The sequence below is a fragment of the Pundamilia nyererei genome, unplaced genomic scaffold, assembly GCF_000239375.1.
Source record: "Pundamilia nyererei isolate P.nyererei 1_Seehausen unplaced genomic scaffold, PunNye1.0 scaffold00104, whole genome shotgun sequence".
Lineage (NCBI taxonomy): Eukaryota > Metazoa > Chordata > Actinopteri > Cichliformes > Cichlidae > Pundamilia > Pundamilia nyererei.
Window position 1 is genome coordinate 1229416 of NW_005187505.1, and position 19326 is coordinate 1248741.

At 39.4% G+C, this 19326-nt stretch overlaps 1 protein-coding gene across 1 annotated transcript in view; it reads left to right on the forward strand.

Moving 5' to 3' along the window:
* The window catches only part of chrm2a (cholinergic receptor, muscarinic 2a), a 77868-nt gene that overhangs the window by 22358 nt on the left and 36184 nt on the right, over positions 1-19326 (forward strand). Inside the window, exon 2 of the mRNA XM_005740829.1 lies at positions 6512-6637. The gene's annotated coding sequence lies outside the window, so the exon portion shown is untranslated. The remainder of the gene's footprint in view (positions 1-6511; positions 6638-19326) is intronic.

Below are 19326 nucleotides of genomic sequence, written 5' to 3' on the forward strand. Positions count from 1 at the left end.
CAGTTCTTGAGTTAATTTAATCTTATATCCATTTTAGTTATTACTTCATATTTGAGCGGAGACAAAACATATCTTTAATACGTCTCTATAGACAAAGAACACATTATCGTCATGAGCAGTAGCACAATATTAAGTAAAGTTGCAGTTCTTGACTAAATGCTTGATTAAATTAACTACAGATCACATATATAACTGGGTGATTGGCACACATTACGCCAAAGCAAGACAGGCACTGATTCCAAAATCCCACGTGCAAGTAATGGAAATGAAAAAGAAAAAAAAAAAGATCCTTCAGTGGTTTATCTAATTAGTGCCGTTAGCTCCGAGTTGCACTGTCGAGACATATTATAGAGGGAGAGCACACGGCAAGGCAAACGGCAGTGCAAACAGCTAAGCAAACTCCACGGTCTAATACCGTATCCTTCTGCCCCGAGGTTAAACAGATCCACTAATCTTTCTCCTTGTTTGGTCTGAGCTTTGCACTCATCCAGGCAGCACCCACAGCAATTGACGGCAGCACAGTCAATGCTCCACTGTCTTTCAAGCTGAATGATTTGGCTCAACATGTAGGTGCAAAAACATCCACCTACTGATAATATGATTGATGTCTGCATTAGTCAGGATACAGTAAGATCCTTGTTACTCCGATTTCTTAATCAACCAAAGGAAAACATTCACCAGATGGGCATGCCTATCGATCTATAATGTATGCTGGAAGCATATGACTCTCTATTCTAAAGATGAAAAAGCACTGGGAGACTGATGCATTGGCGTGTAAACAAGCTGACAGGCAGCTTTTCAGACAGTTACATAATAAAGACTTTTTATCCAGACACATCGCCCCCCAACTGGGATGTTAGCTGAGAGCAGATAATGAAGAGCCAGAGTAGATGTCCACTGAGATCTATGACCGCGCTTAGACTTATAGAAGCTGCCGCTCATTCCTCTCTAACATAATGCTGATGTTGCAGGAAAGCAAGAGCCCACACTTGAAGGAGGACCCTGGCAGTTTCAGTCAAGGGACACCAAGTACTAGGAAACTGCATTATAGACCTTCCCTTCTGAGTATTTAAAAATGGAAACACTGGGAGGCTTGTTTTATTGCTTATGCTTTCGATGAGATCTCTCCAAAGCACTTCCGACAGTTCGTAGCAGTGTGAACATGTTTTTGTTAGAAAATGCCCTCTTAAGGTGAGTCTTGTGGAGATGCAGATGTCACTGGACATAAAACAGCAATTTCAGGATGGGGTATTCTGAGGTGATGCTGTGATAAGTGAAAATGTGATATGAAGGGTTTAATCTCTGTGGATATAAAATGTAGCTTGGTATCCACCTGTCCTCATTTCATTTAATGTGCATGCATTTCCTTCTATGTGCATTTCTCTATGTCGGCACATTCTATTATTTTTTGTGACCTGTAGTGAGCTATATTCTTACTAATGCACAACCAGGTCTATGGTCAACCCTAATCATGGTCAGATCTCTTCCTTGTGATGGTTGCTGTGTTAAAAGATAGAAAACTGTCTAAGTCACAGCCATGGTAAGATGTGGCTGAAGTCTGACTGCTGAGAAAAAAAAGGTGCTTGAATGTTTCCTTTCTTATCTCCCTTAGCAGAGAGTACACAGGACTATCCATAAGAAAAGGAAAGGTGATAATGCCACCTCACAATTCAGAGCAGTGCACCATCTGACAGTTCACGAAAACAAACGATCAACTCGACCTGTCAAAGGATGCAGATCTTCATGTAAATTACTGATGTGTTTCCATCTCCTGGTATAACTTGCTAAGATGCTTATACAACTGAGCTTTTAATAATATCTTTACTTTACAGGTTAACTGTGAGCTTTAATCTGATTTAGTAAAAACAGCTTTTTATGAAGTTGTTACTTTTGTCAGACAGCTCTAGAAGTTTTCTATATCTGTACAAAGACTGCTATATCAAAATGATCAAAGTAAAGTTGAGATTATTTTGCGTGTCTATTCTGCATTAGTTAGGTCCTCATTTTAAGCCTTCCTTTATTGCCAGCCTTTAGGATTATCATTAATTAGTTTGACTTCAGTCACAGATACTAAAAGTCTTAATGAATGCAAAAGTTTAATTACATCATCTCTTCACCGAGAAGACACAATATGAGTGGCAAGAATGAAAGCAAACACTCTTATTTTGCCGTTACATTTGGTAACTTCCCTTTTTTTGTCTATTTTAACATGTGGCAAAGCATCTAAGATGTGCTTTTTGTAGTCCATCTTCAAAACATCGTTTGTACTACATTTCAAATCCCCATCAACATCTGCCATTATATAATTGAATCCTTAAAATCTTTCCTTGACCTCATGAAGTTTTATACTGAGGTAAAAAAAAAAAAAGACAAAAATGTCATCCATACATCTATCCATCCAATTCAGGGTCATGGGGGCTGGAGTCCAAGTTGACATGAGGTGAGATGCATTCAAATTCACACCTAAGGCCAATTGAGAATCATTAGTTGTACCCTGAGAGAACATGTAGCCTGAGAGAACACAGAAAAGGCCAACAGGTTGAGACCCAGACCCACCTTGCTGTTGAGGTAACAGTAATTACCACTATACTATCAGCTGCCCAGGAAACCACAACCCACAAACACAAAGAACTTTGAAGTGACTCTACTATACTACTCTCTTAGTCTCAGTGTCGTATTTTTTTATTTTATTCATCACGTTTCTTATTATTGCAATTTTTTGCTTTTCGTGATGCTTAGAAAACCGCATGTACAGAATATTCAGTCGGCATATCCTGAGTGCCATACCTGTCTTTTACCATGTCAGGACCCAACCTAGCAGTGACCATGGATACCACAGTTTGCCCTGCACCACTGCAACAGTCCATCACTGTAATCTATATGGTAATACTTCAAACAGTTTAGCCTGCACCTACTGTATTAACTGAATAAAAGAAACTAATTAAATAAAATAATTAAAAACAGCTTCTCTATATGAAATAATGAAATAATGAGAATCACTGCAATTAAAAAAATAGCATGAAAAAAACCTAACAATGCTACATTCAAGTTTCCAAGTTTGCAAAGAAAGCTACATTTGTTATTTCTTAATTGTCTGACTGATTTCTAAATTAGGTCGCTGACTGATCTATACAAAAAAATCAGTGCTTGTAGCCAAAGGTGTTTCATTTTCAAATGGTTTGATTTATTAAACCAGCAATACAACACTCAAAGATATTCAGTTCAGTGCCTCATAAAACAAAGAAAAGACAAAGCTCAACTGGGATTAGAGGAATTAGGCACATTGTGTTTCAAAATTACTTTATTAATATAATTATTAAAATAATTACTTAGAAAGAAAGAAACAAAATAGACTGGGTAACATCTAATTCACATTCAGAGATGGAAAGGAAATGTTTGTTTGGGGTTTTTTTTCCAAGAAGTTGGGGTCCTGAACAATTCCTAAAAAAAAAAAACCCCGGGAAAAAAAATATATATATATTTTTTTAGATATTTTCTTTTAGGTTTTAAAGGTTAAAGTGCAACAGATTAATGTTGTTATGTTTGGATCCCCAAGAGGTTTGTCAGTCTCAAAGATAACGGCATCTGCTGCCTGTCACATGCTATTCTACTGACAACTGCTGGCAGCAACACACAAAGAAAGCTAGTGTAAATAATGAACGATGTAAAAATAACAATGTGCTTCAGTAAGTTAATGCTGTGGATATAAAATGCTGCATGAAGAAAAAATGGCAAAACTGAGGCAAGCTTCTGTAAGTAGCACTTGGTAGTTGCAGACCCATCTCACTACTGCCAAGGCACTGACACCAAATGAACATCTAATGCATATCTGGCAATAAAATCCTTTCACAATTCCCAAAGGATCCGCTGCAGGTGTCACAGTTACAGGAAATGACACGCTTGCACAGTCCTGTACAGACTGTAATTGGCCAGGTACTTATGCAATGGGTGGTTTTGATGTGATTGACTGGTGCATTTCAAGAATAGACACCACCATCTGAAATCTTTTGTTGCGTAATCAGATGTAAATGTGATTAGTAGACAGCCTTACCTTCTTGCCTTACATAAAGACTAAAATTAGATCATCCACACAATGACACAAATAAAATTACGTTTGAAGCTTCCAACCATAAAATGTAGAGTTTGCGATATTCGGGCAGCTACCCGAACATACTCGCTAACCAGACAACAACATTTTTTCCTACATCTTTGCAGGGCTTAGACAAGTGTCAGGATGTTACAGTCCACCCAGTGTAGAAGCAAGTCAGGAAGTGTGCTCTTCACCAAATGTTTAGTTCTCCTCAGTGATGACAGTCTGCTAGACAGGTTGGTCACTCTATTAAATCAGAGTTCCTCCTCCCCAGAGGCTGAAGTAGTTCTTGGGAGATTAAGGTGATAGAGTGTGGGTAAAGACAGCTGCCTGGGTCATATGTCAGGGGAGAACCTAGACTGCATTTTTATAACCTTGATGGCCCTTTTTACTGACATATACAGTAAGCCCACAGCTTGCAGCAGAAAAGAACTTAGGTCATGCCAGACTATCGTGAGCCAGTCTCAGCTATGCATGTTCAGCCTTACAGAGCATTTATTCAGAATTCTCAGATTTGTTGATGAAGGATTAAAATGGCCGCTGGCCAGGAAGATTGCAATCCCCGTCCAAAGCTGCCTATTAGATATTTAAAACCCTTATCATCTGACAATTTTGTGAATAATTTCCATCATGTTATAATGCAGCAGAATTGCTAGGAGCCTTCAAATCATTTTCCTACATGATTAGAGAACACTGAAGCGCACTTAAGTTTATGCAATGTCTGATCAGACTAAAGGCTTTTCCTATTAGCATAATAAATGAATTAGAGCACCAGAGACAAGAATCGCTAGGCAGTTTTTCACCACAGGGAAATAATTTGGCCAATGTATTGTCTAACTGTTTGAGACAACAGTGGTGTGTCACCCAGCCTCAGCATGTTTCACCCTCCAGCGTTCCCGAAATCTTTCCATCCAACAAAAAGCCCTGCTGGTGCCCGGATTCTGCTGAACGTGGGGGTCCTATGATTTCTCTGCCATCTTCTGTTTTGTGATTAGTCAAAACATGACTGACACGGCGCGGACAGTAATGCGTCTCTGCGGCGACGTTCCATAAACACAAGTTGTTATCATGACGCTACATCTTTTCAGCAACACAGACTTAGTGTATTAAACACTGTGGCCTCAGGGCTCAGGGTTTATCCTATTATCACCTGCTCGTGTCTTCCCCTCCCCTTGTGTCTTAAACTAAGGTTATTGCTCATCCACAGTTCAAAAGAAGGTATTTTCTTTATCTATTTTTTACATGCTTGCCCTTCATATACTAAAGACACAAGCAGCAGCTGTTATTTCCATGAAGTGTACAAGTCTTTGTTAGAGAGATTTTGAAACTGCCTGGGTTCCTGTGAAGAGTTCTGTGTAAAATTTACACACATGACATGTGCCTGTTAGTGTCCATATGGGTGAGAGTGCTTCAGCACTCTGGGATAATGGTCTCAGAGGGCTGTGGCTGAGGGTGCGAACATATAGTGAACTCAGGCCACAGTCATTTACATCAGAAGCAGTCAGAACCATCGTCATTTTCTTTGGTTCTCATGCTGGATGTATACATTATGGATAATGAGGATTATAGGTCTCCTGGGACTGAATACTGTATAATTTACAAAGTGGTCTATGACACTTTTCTGCCCTTGAAACAGCACCACTGTCTTAGGACAGAGACTCGAAGAAGTGCTGGGTTGTGAGCTAAAGCTTGTTTAAGTCCTAGCAGAAACTTTAGTTTGATTTTTGGATTCATAGTTACAATTAACCAGCTGTACATTACGCCATCACCAGCCTCCACTCCAAAACAATGACAAAATGAAGACAAAGAAATGCCTGCATCATTCCCATCCCCAAATGTGTGTGCATGTGTTCAGATGAGAGGTAGTGTCCTGCCGAGAAGCAAGCCGAGTGCTTGATTGCACAGACGGGACATTCTCATTAGAATGGCTATTTTAGAAAATACGGGTGCAGCAATATGATGATTGTGCTCCTGACAGCATTAAGTCCACTGAAATCGCTGCATTTTTTAGGCACGTCTTATCTCCAAGATTCCTTGTGAACATTCACGGGAAAAAATGCACTGCAACACTATATTCGCCCATAATAAAGACCATATCAGAATAGTTGTTGATTTCTGTAGTTCACTTCTTCCTTTGTTAATATTTTTTAACGTTTGCTTATTTTTTTATTTATTTGTACTATTAAAATGATAAAATGGTCTTTACAATTATAAACAGGGAGTGACAGTAATTTATTGAAAATAGAGGTTTAATATGATTTAAAAAGAAATGTCAGAAATGGAACTGAGGATGGATTTAGGAATTTATGTGAAGATACTGTACATGCACATCTTTCACTTTATTTAGGTTTTGTGTTCTATAATAGCTTGAGTTGGGAGGCCTTCTATTGCTCATTCTGTGTCATCTTTCTTTTTGTGCAGTGGCCATGGCTATTAACCATCAAGCTGGAGCCTGATCAACCAAGCTTCTCTGGTGCTACACTAAATGGACACTCAGAATATGTCAACCGAGCACGAGAAAGCCCAACGGACTGCTTAACACTTGCTGTAAGTACGGATGCGCTCTGACTCTGCAGTGATAGAAAGTTCACTTATTAGTCAGACCAAGTCAAACCCCACGAGAGATTAACTCATCCTCAGTTCTGATTTTCAAAACGAATCATTTCCAAATTATGACCTATTGTAGTGAAATATCTCTCCCGCTCTCTAAACTCATGCCTGTTTTTTTTAATAACCTACATTTTTGTGCGCTGAATTTCTGAGCTAGCTTAATGCATAGACTACCCTTGAAGCATTATTAAAGTGTATATGTGACATTTTTCCTTACTTTCCAAGAGTATTACCAGAGTTACATATGAGCACTTGAGCTAAAGAGGAGAGCTCACCCTGTCTGTGTACAGACCCTCAAAATTCAGAGAATCACAGGTAAGTTTTCAATCATGGTTCCACGTACTAAATTGACACAGTTTTTGGTAGTATTTATGAATTTAAAAGCAGTCCAGTTGAGCTAAAGTTTTTTTTTGTTTGTTTTTTAAGATACCAGCTCTATATTCTACCATTTATATATATATCTGTAATCTAATTAAGGTTTAAACCTGATCAGTTCACTTTTTTGGTTTTATGACATTTGACTTTACTGGTTTTGTTTAGTTTCGTGCTCTTATCAGCTTCATTTCCAGCAGCAAATGATACTTTTTTAGAAATAACTTGATAAATCACACATTAACACTGAACAGCTGACAGAAATGTTTAGCAACGGTTAATATAAAGTTCCCTCGAGAGTTTGAAAGAACACTGCTGATTTGTTCATTGTGTGCTCTGTAAACATCTGTTTACTTATAACAACATAAGGCATTACTATGTCTTTTTTTGTGTTGTTCCCTTGCCTTTTCAGATAAGTGACTGTTACTTAGCGCAGATTCACATGAAGAGCTTTGACACCTCTGGTCGTGTTAAGACTGCTGCTTCATCGCTTCAGCCAGTTTATTTGTTTTACAGCTGCTAAACCGCAAACTTTCAGCTTTGTTGACTTCTCGCAATGCAGTTCACACCTGCTTTTCCTGTGATCAGAGGCCGTAGCTATGGCTTCATCAGTGACACTCATTTAATGCCCTGTGTTTGAAGACCTTTTATAATTGTGTAGCGTGTTTTCCCTGTCAGTCTCCCTTAATAAAATATTTGCATATGTGACTAGACAAGAACATGTTTCCGAGGCTGTGCGTCATGTTCAGAAGTTTCAAAAGCCATCAGATCAGATGTCAGTCTGCCGTGCCAGATGAGCTCTTCAGACAAAAAGGACACCATGTATAGCTATGTGCAAGTACTTGATATCAACAAGCTCACTTCTCATTCGAGGGCCGCGTGCGGACATTATCAGCAGATGTGGCATCGGCACGCACTCACACATACTCACGCCACTGTTTGATGCCGTTCCCCTAACAACACTGTCAAGAGCTCTCCCTCTACATCATAGTGATGCTGTCCAGAAACATATCTCAAATGGAGTTGCGGCTCTTTGAACTGTGATTTTGCGTTGATGTGTGCGTGCACTTGTCTGAGTGACTGCATATCTGTGTCTCTCATTTGCATGAGAGTTTGTCTCTTTGTGCAGGAGCACTTGTAGTTAAGTGTCTGTACAGTCATCCATTTCTTGTTTTTGTGTGTATATTCGTTTGCAACAGACACCCAAAGGACTGTCAGGTCAGTTGAGTGTCAAGTGAGCCAAATCCTTGGCACAGATTAACAGAGAAGGGTAGTGCCAGCCTGTGAGGGCAAGAGTAGTGGGAGCAGTCATAGCAATTAGGAACCAGCAACCTCAGCAGCCAGCCCTGCACTTACCCTGCCCGGCTCAGGATAACAGAAGAGACACACTCGCACAGACACATAGGCATGCATGGGGATGTGCTCACTACATGCCCACTTATAAGTTGGTAGCTAATACATATGCAACACTGCGCCAAACACCATCCATTAGGTGCAACGGGGGCTTGAGAGCGCTGCTAGAAGTGTCAAATATGCATGAGAGAGTGGAGGTCTGTGTCTCATAATCCCCGAGGCAATTAATACAATCGTTTCCAGGGCCAAGCACCTATGTGCACACATCTAACCGCTCTATGGGCTTGTTGAATTTTTTAGGTAGACTAATTTACAGATACGTTGGCCAGAGGCTAGCTTTTATTGATTGGACCCGTCTGGAAGCCGACGGCAAGCCATACATTGAGAATTCTCTACAGTGATGTATGAGGCTGTGGGGACAACACATTCACACTGTAAAGCACTGCTGGAAAACTGTGTTTAAAGATAAAAAGCATCCTCTCCACATACTTATGCTGTAGCAGTGATTGAGCTGTGATGCAGTGTTTGATTTGCTAAATTGAGTTGAAGTTAAATAGCAGTTTAATTGTTTAATTATGACAGGCTGTGAAATCGTTTTCCGCTGAGACTTATACCATGTAAAAATCCACACAACACAAACATGACGTTTGTAGACACAACCGTCACAGAGAATTCAATTTTTCATTTATTTTTCTGGTTTCCATCGCATTGCCGGTCCTGCAGAGCGTGGCGTCATTTTCAGTGTATTGTAAAGCATTTAATATTACCTCGCTTTTTGTTGTTGCTCCTGCAGATGTTTTAGCCCCCCAGTCAAATATTGATTGAAATGCTCGGCCCAGTACGAGGCGAGGGGAGGGCTGATATTCAGAGGCGTTCAGTTGGTGGGGAAGCATTATTGATTGCACTTAAAGTGACAAGATGGAGGAGGCCCACTTTGACACATTATCCCTATTGCTGCCAACAGACAAAGTGCGGGCCAGAGGAGCAGTGCCGATTGATTTGTGTGATCATGAACGCCCTGAGACCCATGAATCAGTTGTCCAACCTGTCCTGCTTAAAAAGAAGTCAACTATTTTTCATGACAACATTGTAACGTAAGGACTGGCACCCTATTTGATTTAAAAAGGCAAGCAAATACCGCAGTAATGAATGATCTTCATGCACATTCTGACAAGGCGAAAAGTCCTCACACCTCTGGCAATAATACCTAGTGTGTAAAGCTGGTTTGAGAAGGCAGGTATTGTGGGCAGCTGGTTCAGGCATCTATGGGATTTTGTTGTGCATAATTCACTGGTGAGGCATGAAGCTGATATAGCCTCTCCCAGTCTTATGATCATCCATCAGGTAAAATTGCTTTCTTCTAACATTAGGCTGTCAACGAGAAATAACAAATGTAGCCATGCAGAGCAACACATGATTACAGGGTAATAATGCCCCGAGGTCAGAGAAATGTGACCTCATTCAGAGTAGTTTGTTGAAGGAAGCAAGAGAAATACTAGTCAAATTAGATGAAAAGTCACCAGGGAATGGCTCATCTTGCTTTGAGGTAACTGCTGTCAGGAGGCCCACTAGCTTTTTTAAAATCACTGTAACAGCTTGTTTCATATAATTAAAAAAAAAAAACCCATCCATTTTTGACTATGTGCTTAAAGAAAGTAGTCGAGCAAATATGAGCTTTGACCACCGCTCCAAAACATCTCTTGCCAGTAGCAGAGGGCTATTTTGAGCCACATCTTTGCTCTGATTGCTATTGTGTAAATCCATCACTATAATCTTCCAGGAAATTGCACAGGCATTTCCAGAGGTCTAATCGAGATATGGGTTCGCTGTCAGATTGAGTAGGAGTAAGAATAAAGAGGAAAATTAAGGAGAGTCGAGACAGATGGAATGAAGGCGTATATATTCAAGTTGCACATTTTTAAAAGTAAAATATAAAGAGATGCTTGGGAGGGTTGTGATGGGTTTGCGGAGAAGGGGAAATTAATAGGTAAACAAGATATAGCAATTTAAAGGAAGGAAAAAGGGGGGAAAAATGTTTGACACGCTTCAGTGATCGCAGATTCTTCCATCCCAATGTGCCTCTTCCTCTGTGTCGCCTGCAGGTCTCTGGTTTCCATGTGCTGCATAACCAATTACCCATGACAATAAGATAAGGATAGCCAGCTGCAAATGATTAACATGCACTAAACAAACACCTCCTGGATTCATAAGACAAAATTTGGATGCATGTAAAAAAAAAACTAAAAAAAAAAACATGCAAATATAAGAGCCACAATGAACTGCAGGACAAGCATAATGCACGTAATTTTTCTGTACTCACAACACAGTGTAATGACAGGAGGCTCTGCAAAACCAAACACCATGGCTTTACATCACAGCAAGCACGGTCATGTGTGAGCTTAAACTGTGAGGTCTAAATGGTGTTCTTCTTTGCAGAGAAGAGCTTAAAGGGCATTTTAATGAACTAAGCATATTGCAGTGGCATTCGATGTCACAGCAAAGTGAAGAATATGCTGTGTTCCCTACAAAGAAATTCAATGACATGGAAGTAATGGAAGCAAATCTGTGCACTGATAATATTGTTAACTTGAAACCAAAGTGAGATTTTCCTTGCGCTGGTTTCCAATCAAGTACAACTGTGGTGCAATTCACAGACTTTGCATAAAAAAGTCCTTCACCCTGAAGAACTAGAGTTCAGTTCATGTCCTCTATTACCATAGAAAAACTGAAACAAGTGGCTGAGAGGCACGTTCCTACTTGATAAGTTAGATGTGACAGCAGGCTCTGCTCCGCCCCGGGTAGTTTAGTGTGCGCTTGTGAACAAATACCGCAATGATGTGCAAATGTATTCTTATAACAACTTTACGCTGTTTAAAATTCCACCTTTGATTCATTTTATTTGTTACCTACAGTTTTTTCTCTCATCTGCTAATCAAAACGCAGGGGGGCTTTGGGGAATTTATGTGCATATATACATCTTTAATATTACCAGTATGAATTTCTGTGACATGGTAATATATTTTAATCATCTTAGGATTTTAGTGATTCAAATGAGCAGGTTTTCCAGCTGGGTGGGATTAGCAAATGTACAGGGTGCTTAAACTGTGTGCAGGATTGTGCCATTGTCTGTGCAAGTGCTAGTATACTTTATTTTGTGTGTAAATACTTGTGTGAATAAGCATCTGACCCTGTGTGGTTCATTTCCCCTGCTGGTTTTAATTAGGTTGTAAATGTCAACATATAAACTATTCTCTTCCGCCATGTGAAGCACGTGTGCAGTGCTCGCGGTTTGCTTTGCTGGACGAAGGGCTGCTGTTCATCTTTTGTCACACGTTAACTTGAGCAATTAGAGAATGTGAATGACTCGAAGCTAAGGCCAAGAATAGCTACCTGAGGCGTCTCTCGCTTCCTGACCTCCATTCCTCTCAACGTGCATTACAACAGAAGCGGGGGATACGTGTCCTGGCAACCACCAATTATTAAAGCCACATGTCATTCACATGAGGGTTATTACTTGATCGAGTCCCTGAGAATAATGAGATACAGAAATCAGTAACTATAGCAGCAGAAAAAGAAAAATGATAAGATTCCAATAAGAGTTCCAAGAATTCAGACTATTTTTAAGCAGATTTAATTGAGCTCTTGTAAATGAACCACATCTATGAATAGCTACATTATTGACAATGTGGTCTTGGCCACCTGGGAATTTGATCCCAAGCCCAGAGTGTGGCTTAATGAGCCACAGTGAAAAAAAATAGCTTCAAACGTACCTTTACACATATGAAGGAAATTACATCACAGGTAAAACGCTTGCAGTTAAAATTGTTTTTTTCAGACACTAAAAACTTTTACAATGTAATTAACTTTTAAAGTGACCTTTGGGAATTTCTTGCACAAAGTGTTATTTTTTTATTATTTTTATAACGTTTAATTTAATTTGGTAGTCACTGATTAAAGAGGAATGGCTTATTGCAGCAAAGGTTAGATATCAGCTTGCAATAGACTTATGCAGCTTACTGCAACATCTGCATGCGTGTACATTTTTACACTTGGACCGGCATGTCTACACAGTTTGCTGTGATATTGTCATGTTAAATGCTGGCAGTGGTATCAGCCAATTGCATAGGCTGTAGAGCCTACATGGATTCAACACAGAAGTCTAAGCTAATCTTAAATTACGACACTAAATCATGAAAACAGAACTGTGTCTAATCCATGCTGCCAGTATATGGATTTTGTACGTTTGTGGAATCCCACAGTGGTGAAAGACGGTGTGCTTTATTATTTAAGCTCAGTCAACACTTCCTGAATTTCAAGCTGATATCTCACAGTTAGAGTTATTATAAATTTTTGAAAGTGACATTTTTTTAATAAAAAGGAATTGGCTCATAAAATGGGACAGACTGAAATTTCCCCATCAAGTTAAGATCAGCAAAATCCAGAAATAAGCCTCAGTTTTAGGATAGCTGTTCCAGTGATTTCTGATGAGATGCTGAAATTAGATTATTAGAAATAATGACTTGACCGCCATTTTCATGTCTTATCTTAAATATTACAGTATCATCTATGTGCTCAGTAACTAAAGTGTCGGGGGGCAAAGTCACAGAGAGGAATTTAAGGCCGTGTTATAAACTTTCATGTTTCCATGTGTTGCTGTTCTTGCTTCACAAATTCTTCACAGAAGAAAAAGGGGGAAAAAGAAATAAGATGTATGGTTGCCAAAGCTTTACTGCTTGAAATTATATATGTATTATTCATCAGTGATCATAAATCAATTCATGGGGCTTGTTTTGGGAGTATGAATAATGCATTCTATATAGATTTTGTCTTAGTATGCTGAAGATCACATCAGGAGAGATATCAGTATGGACATGAGAATGGCTGATTAGTCGAACTTATTCCAATCTGGGACACAATCGAAATCTAGGAGCAAGAGGTTAATCGCATCGAAAAGAATTGTATTCTTTGGAATGTTCACGGGTTGTATAAGGCAAGTGATGAAAACTATCTGTGCTCTATGCCCCCTGGGTTATGCAAATGGACCTCCTCTTTCAGTAGTAAATTGATGTGTAATGTTGGTCTACTGGACTCAATATGCCGAAAATACAAACTACCTGTGAGTGTATGTCTTTTTGTCACAGCTTCTTCACTGATTTAAGGCCAGTCAATTAGGCACGTAAAATAAATGTGACTATTAAACTGTTTTTTAAAACCGTGGCTTACATTTAGCAATAATTTCTACACGCTGACCATGCATTAATAAAATTAACATGTTTGAGTCCATCCATCGATGTCTGGGTGTCCTTGACAGGTCACCAGTCTCTCTGAAGGCCAATTATACATCCATGACCAGATATGAATCCCACTACTACAGTCCTTCCTACTTAACTGACTAAATGATGATATGAAATACCATACCATATAGAAGTACTGGAACACTAAGTGGTATTATCTCAAAACTTTGCATATCCCCCATTGACTTTGAATGCAACTGAATGCTATTTTTATTTTATTTTGTTTTCAAATGTGCTTAGCTGTACAGTACATACCTACCGGTCATTTTCATTTCTAAAATGTCCTGGTAATAACTGACACACACCTCAGAAAAAGCTGTGTGAACTTTCAAATATTCACAGAAAAGGAGTCGTGCCGTTGCCAGATAGCAGACAGGGAAAGACATTAGCATTGTGTCAGTCTATGCAGTGTTCTTCTAGTACTTTAATGACAAAAGAAATTATGTTTATACAGCATCTTTCTGCAGGGGGGTCAAGAGCTATCATAAAAGGCGGGTTATAATCTGAACATTAGCAGTGGGAACACATTAGGAGCTGCTTTCTCAGACCATTATCATCCATCATGGCCATTATTAAAACAGATGATCTCATAAAAGACAAAGATGTACCTCTCAGTGCACGTATATTACACTGTATGCTGTATGTATCTTAAAGAATCATACACTATTTTATTTTAAGCCATTTCGAATATGCTCCGAATCAGTGACAGGAATGTTCTGAGGCAGCGGAATTTGCATACATGTTACAGCCACTCGGTGTGAGGGCAACATAAAAAATGCAATTTTCTGCATGAATTCTCACTCTTCAAGATGTCAGCTGTGCAAAGGAGAGAGGGTGCATAGCACCTGTAATTGCATTGCTGCTGACATTTCTCATGATTTCAACTCCCAGTGCAAAAGGTTTAAATTTGTTATTGAAAAGGGTCAAACTTCAGTTAAAGAAATACTTCACAATGAACTTTTTCAGTCATCCCTAACGGCCAATAAAACGCCCTTTCACAGTTATAAAATAGAAAAAAAAATAGCCTCCAAAAGAGCCTGAAAGACAGTGACATTTTATGACTGTGTTAAATGTAAACAAGGGAGGAAAAAAATTAAAAAGGCACTCATTAGGACTGTTGCCTCACAACAACCTTCTGGTTAACTGAGGCATTAAGTATGTGTGGTATTTGTGGCTTTGTCCCACACTCAAAACAGATAACAGTTCGGTAAAGATCATCTAAAGTGACCATAGGTATGGATCGTCTATCTGACTGTGTTAGCCTTGTGATGGAGGGGTGGCTGTAGCTCAGGAGGTAGAGCAGGTCAGCTGCTGATTGGAAGGTTGATGGTGTGATCCCTGGTTCCAGTTTGCATGCCAAATATCCTTGGGCAACCCCGACTTGCTCTCCAATGCATCCATCGGATTATGAGTGATAGTTAGAAAGCACTCACCTTGTGTGAGTGCTTGTGTGAATGGGGTGAATGCGGCGTGTTGTATAGAGCGCTTTGAGTACTCCAGGAGAGTAGAAAAGCGCTATATAAGAACCAGTCCATTTACCATGGACTGGTCACCCATCTAGGATATCCAGATGAGATAGACTGCAGGCCCCATGACCTTACTGTTAAGAAGATGGATGGATGAACGTCAAAAAAGCCATAAAACCTTCTTTTAAACACATCTACATTCACTGTAAGACCTCTGGTACCACCAAATGGCACTCTGTCATAGTAAAAGAGTGTAAAAATGGGAAAACAGAACTTGATAGAAGAATGTGCATACAAGAACTTTGCACAGTGTATTTCAATTATAAGCTATGATAACATGTGAATCATCCAGTGCTACCGTGGTACTACTGACAGATGAAATCCCGTGAACTCATTTCATGTAAAATAAGTTTTAACAAAGTAAATCTCTTATGTAAAATCCATACACATCTCCTCTTTATAAAATGTTCTGCTCCAATAACAAAAATAATAAAAGGGAAGAATGGAGTTCAACCAAGAGCAGCCACAAAACATCCGTTATATTTGATGGCAGAGAGAAAATGAAGGGAATTGTTCCAGGGTCACATCTGGCTCCCTTCTATTTTGTATCCAGATATTCATCCATCTGAAAAATTTAAGTCCTCTAAAGGGTTTTATGATCGACTGCAGGGGTTACTCTCCGAGGTTGAATTAAGGTCTTACATCACTGACAGATTTTTCTTAAAATCTTGCTCTACATATCAGACCTTTGGCTGTCCACGTTAGATCGATGCTTTGACATGAATATAGACTGGAGAGATTGAGCAGCCAGTGTCCAAAATGCTCAATGTATGGCAGCCTTGGCTCCTGTGATAGTTTCGATTCAGTACATCAGTAACACTCAGTAATTTCTAAAACAGAATGAATGAGTGGTCAGTAGGGAGTCTAGCAAGAGTGAAAACGAACTCAGCCACAAGAAGCTCTCTCCCCTTGATCTGCAGCATTGTCTGTGATGAGATTATTCTTGACACAGACACACAGTAAATGTAACTTTCCATCCTCCTCATCTTTGCTCTTTTCAACAGGGCGAGTTCTAAGAGCACTTCAGCGATACATTTAGCACAATAAAACTGTAATGACGATGCTGAAGTACAAGACTTTTAATGTGTTGCTTTTTTGATTTTCATTGCACGGTCGCTGCAATTTTCATATGCCCTTTTAACATGACAGGGCCCTCTAGCAGTCTGATGTTGGCACCCAGCACCGCCTGGATTTAAATCTGCAGCCAGAGAACCCAAGCAGGACAATGACCAGATTTGGGCAGGAAGAAAGGGTGCATGTCTCAGTCCTGAATGTGAGGTGTCAGGATTTGATTAATGTCCAACATCATTGCACATTTCTACTCGGGCAGACTGATAAACTGAGATAAATTGCTGATGGATGGCCACCTTCCTCAAAGATAAGGCTCATTTCTTTCCCTGGGATATAGGAAATGCAGAAAGCATAGGTTCCTATTTTGACATTAAAGACCTTTTTTGTATCACACTGGTGATCTTATTACCCATTGGTCACTGCAGCAGGATGGCCTTTACTCAGTGTACACTTTCAATAAATACTTGATGGCTGGTCGGGTTGGCGTGTTGCTGTTTTGAGAAACAGAATTTGAATTTTTTGGGACATGAGCCAAATGGTGAGTTTTAAAATATTAAAGCACAAGAGATAGGTCAGCTAAGTGCCAGCCTAGTTTGCATAAATGCCTCAAACGTGCCACAAGGGCACATAAAAGAGTAATTAGTTTGTTTGTGTCATTTAAAACATTCATTTAACATTTAGCTGTTGGAATTCATTCTTCTTCTTTATAACATTGTCAGAGTATAGCCTCCCCTCCCACAAATTTAGCAGCGAGGCAAGGATGTGAATGTGTATCACGGCTCAGTTTGATGACCCAAGATGGAAATCTTTCTCAGGACTGAAAGCTTAGACATATGTCATCTAAATCAGACATCAACGGCATCATACTCATAACATAATCAGTACTTTAGATGGATGATGATTAGGACAGCCCGATTATATCGACATGTGATCAGTGACATGTGCACAGGGTTCATGTAGTTGAGGGATGCAGAAACATAAATTGTTTATGGTGACACAGTAATTTCTAGACTTTCCAATCACATGGCCCCTGGGAAAAATATGTCGCAATAGAAGAATTATCAACTTCTGCTATTAAGCAACAGAAACAACAATAATACCATATTATGAGTGTCACTTTCATGTGCCCAGTCTCAAATCATAGTCACTGCAAATTTCTCTCAAGATAACATAATGTCGTTTTCATTAACTTTAAAGGCATGCCCCTTAAGAAGATTTCGCATGTTTTCCAGGTGTCTGGGGTGAAACTGAAAATGAAATTTTAACAGGCTGGATGTTTGGGGTGAAGGGAGAAAGATAGGACAAAAGATTTAAATTTATTTAATGGTTCTCAGACAAATTGTAGAATTAAAAAAATGATAAAGAGACACCATCTTTAGTATTAAGAGCTTTAAAAATATTATACATTTCTTAAGTGGACACAACTAATTGTAAATGAAAGTATAAGATAGGATAGAGCATCTGTTTAGTCCGTCTAAAGAACAGTCTTCATTAGGAAGATTTGCTATCAAATTAAGTAACACTCCTGTTGTAAAGCCCAGTATGTATATTTTTACCTGGGTGGGAGGGTATGGCTCACTGGAGTTCACCTTTGCTAATCTCTGTTGTACACCTTCCTCGGCTCTTCACTGTAAATTATGAGCTACATTCACCACGGTTGATTTGGCGACTCTGCTAATCGCATTAGGTAATCCCAACACTGCGTGGCAGCAACAGGACATTGTTCAAAAACTTTTTCTAAGATGCTTAGGCTGGCAGTGAGCCAGATATTATCCAACCATTCTAGTATGCAGCTTTTCTGCTACTAAATGTCAGTTCACCTTGATCTGGTATGAGGGCGTTGTCAGCAAGATTCACAACGTGAAGCCATTTTCTGACAATTTTTCAAAAATATTTTTTCCTTTATTTATTATTAGTAATATATATTATTAATAAGATTCTAAATGGTATAAAAACAAGTGATGGGGACTAATTATGAAGGGAATAACTCGAGAACAACTACTTATGCACAATGGCAAATCTGGTGTCATGACTTCTATAAACACTCTTGCTGACAGGCCAAGAGTTCAGCATATTTTTATCCTCCTTTTCTAGCAGTGGTTTCGACACTGTATGTTTGTCTGTATCAACTGCATTTCCTCAGTTTTAGTGTTTTCTTTTTTCTCCCTTCAGGACAAATTTGTAGTATCAGAACTCAGAAACTAGTACTGTGTTCTTCCATTTTATTTTTACCAACTAGGTTTCAGGCTTCAAGTATAACATGATATAACGTAATTTATAAATCTTCTAAATAAACCCCAAGGTGTTGTCAAACCACCTGAGACACCGGGTGTGCCACGGTGCCTCCTATCAGTTAGAAATAACAGAAAAACCTTAACTGACTCCTTTCGATGTAGAGGTGTAGCAGCTCTGTTCTGAGCTTCCCCCAAATGACTGAGGACTTGTATCCACAATCTCTTTCTTTCTGTCATGAAGTTTGAGAATATAGGGGAGTGTGGGAAATGGACAACTTTTCTTTTGCATTTAATGGTCTCTTTGCCACAACAGACCAGTTCAGCGTTTTTAGTACTGCAGAAGCTCTGCCAATACCCTGGGATATTTCTAGGGCCCAGGAGCAGACACTTCACCCGTTTCAACCTGCGGTGGAGGTCTTTGCTCGATGAAAATAACAGGACTACATCATATGCAGAAGGAAGAGTGTTGTTATCCGGAGAAAATTGAACCCAGAAGACTTGGCCACTTTTTTTCTGCCATTTTCCATCCATAAAATTTCTGAACAGAGTCAGTGACAAAGGGAAGCTCTGTCCAACACTTATGAGTCTAAGCTGTTGTTAGCTGTGCTCTCACTATGGTTGTACAGTGACTGAGAGACTCAGTTAACTGTTTCAAAAGGTCAGCATAGTTGCTGCGGAGCTGTACAGTGAATGCAGGCTTTTCATCACGTATACCTCGGACTCCTTAAACAGTCTTCTGATAAGCCAGAGGAGCAAACAGGGAGTGCAGAATTATT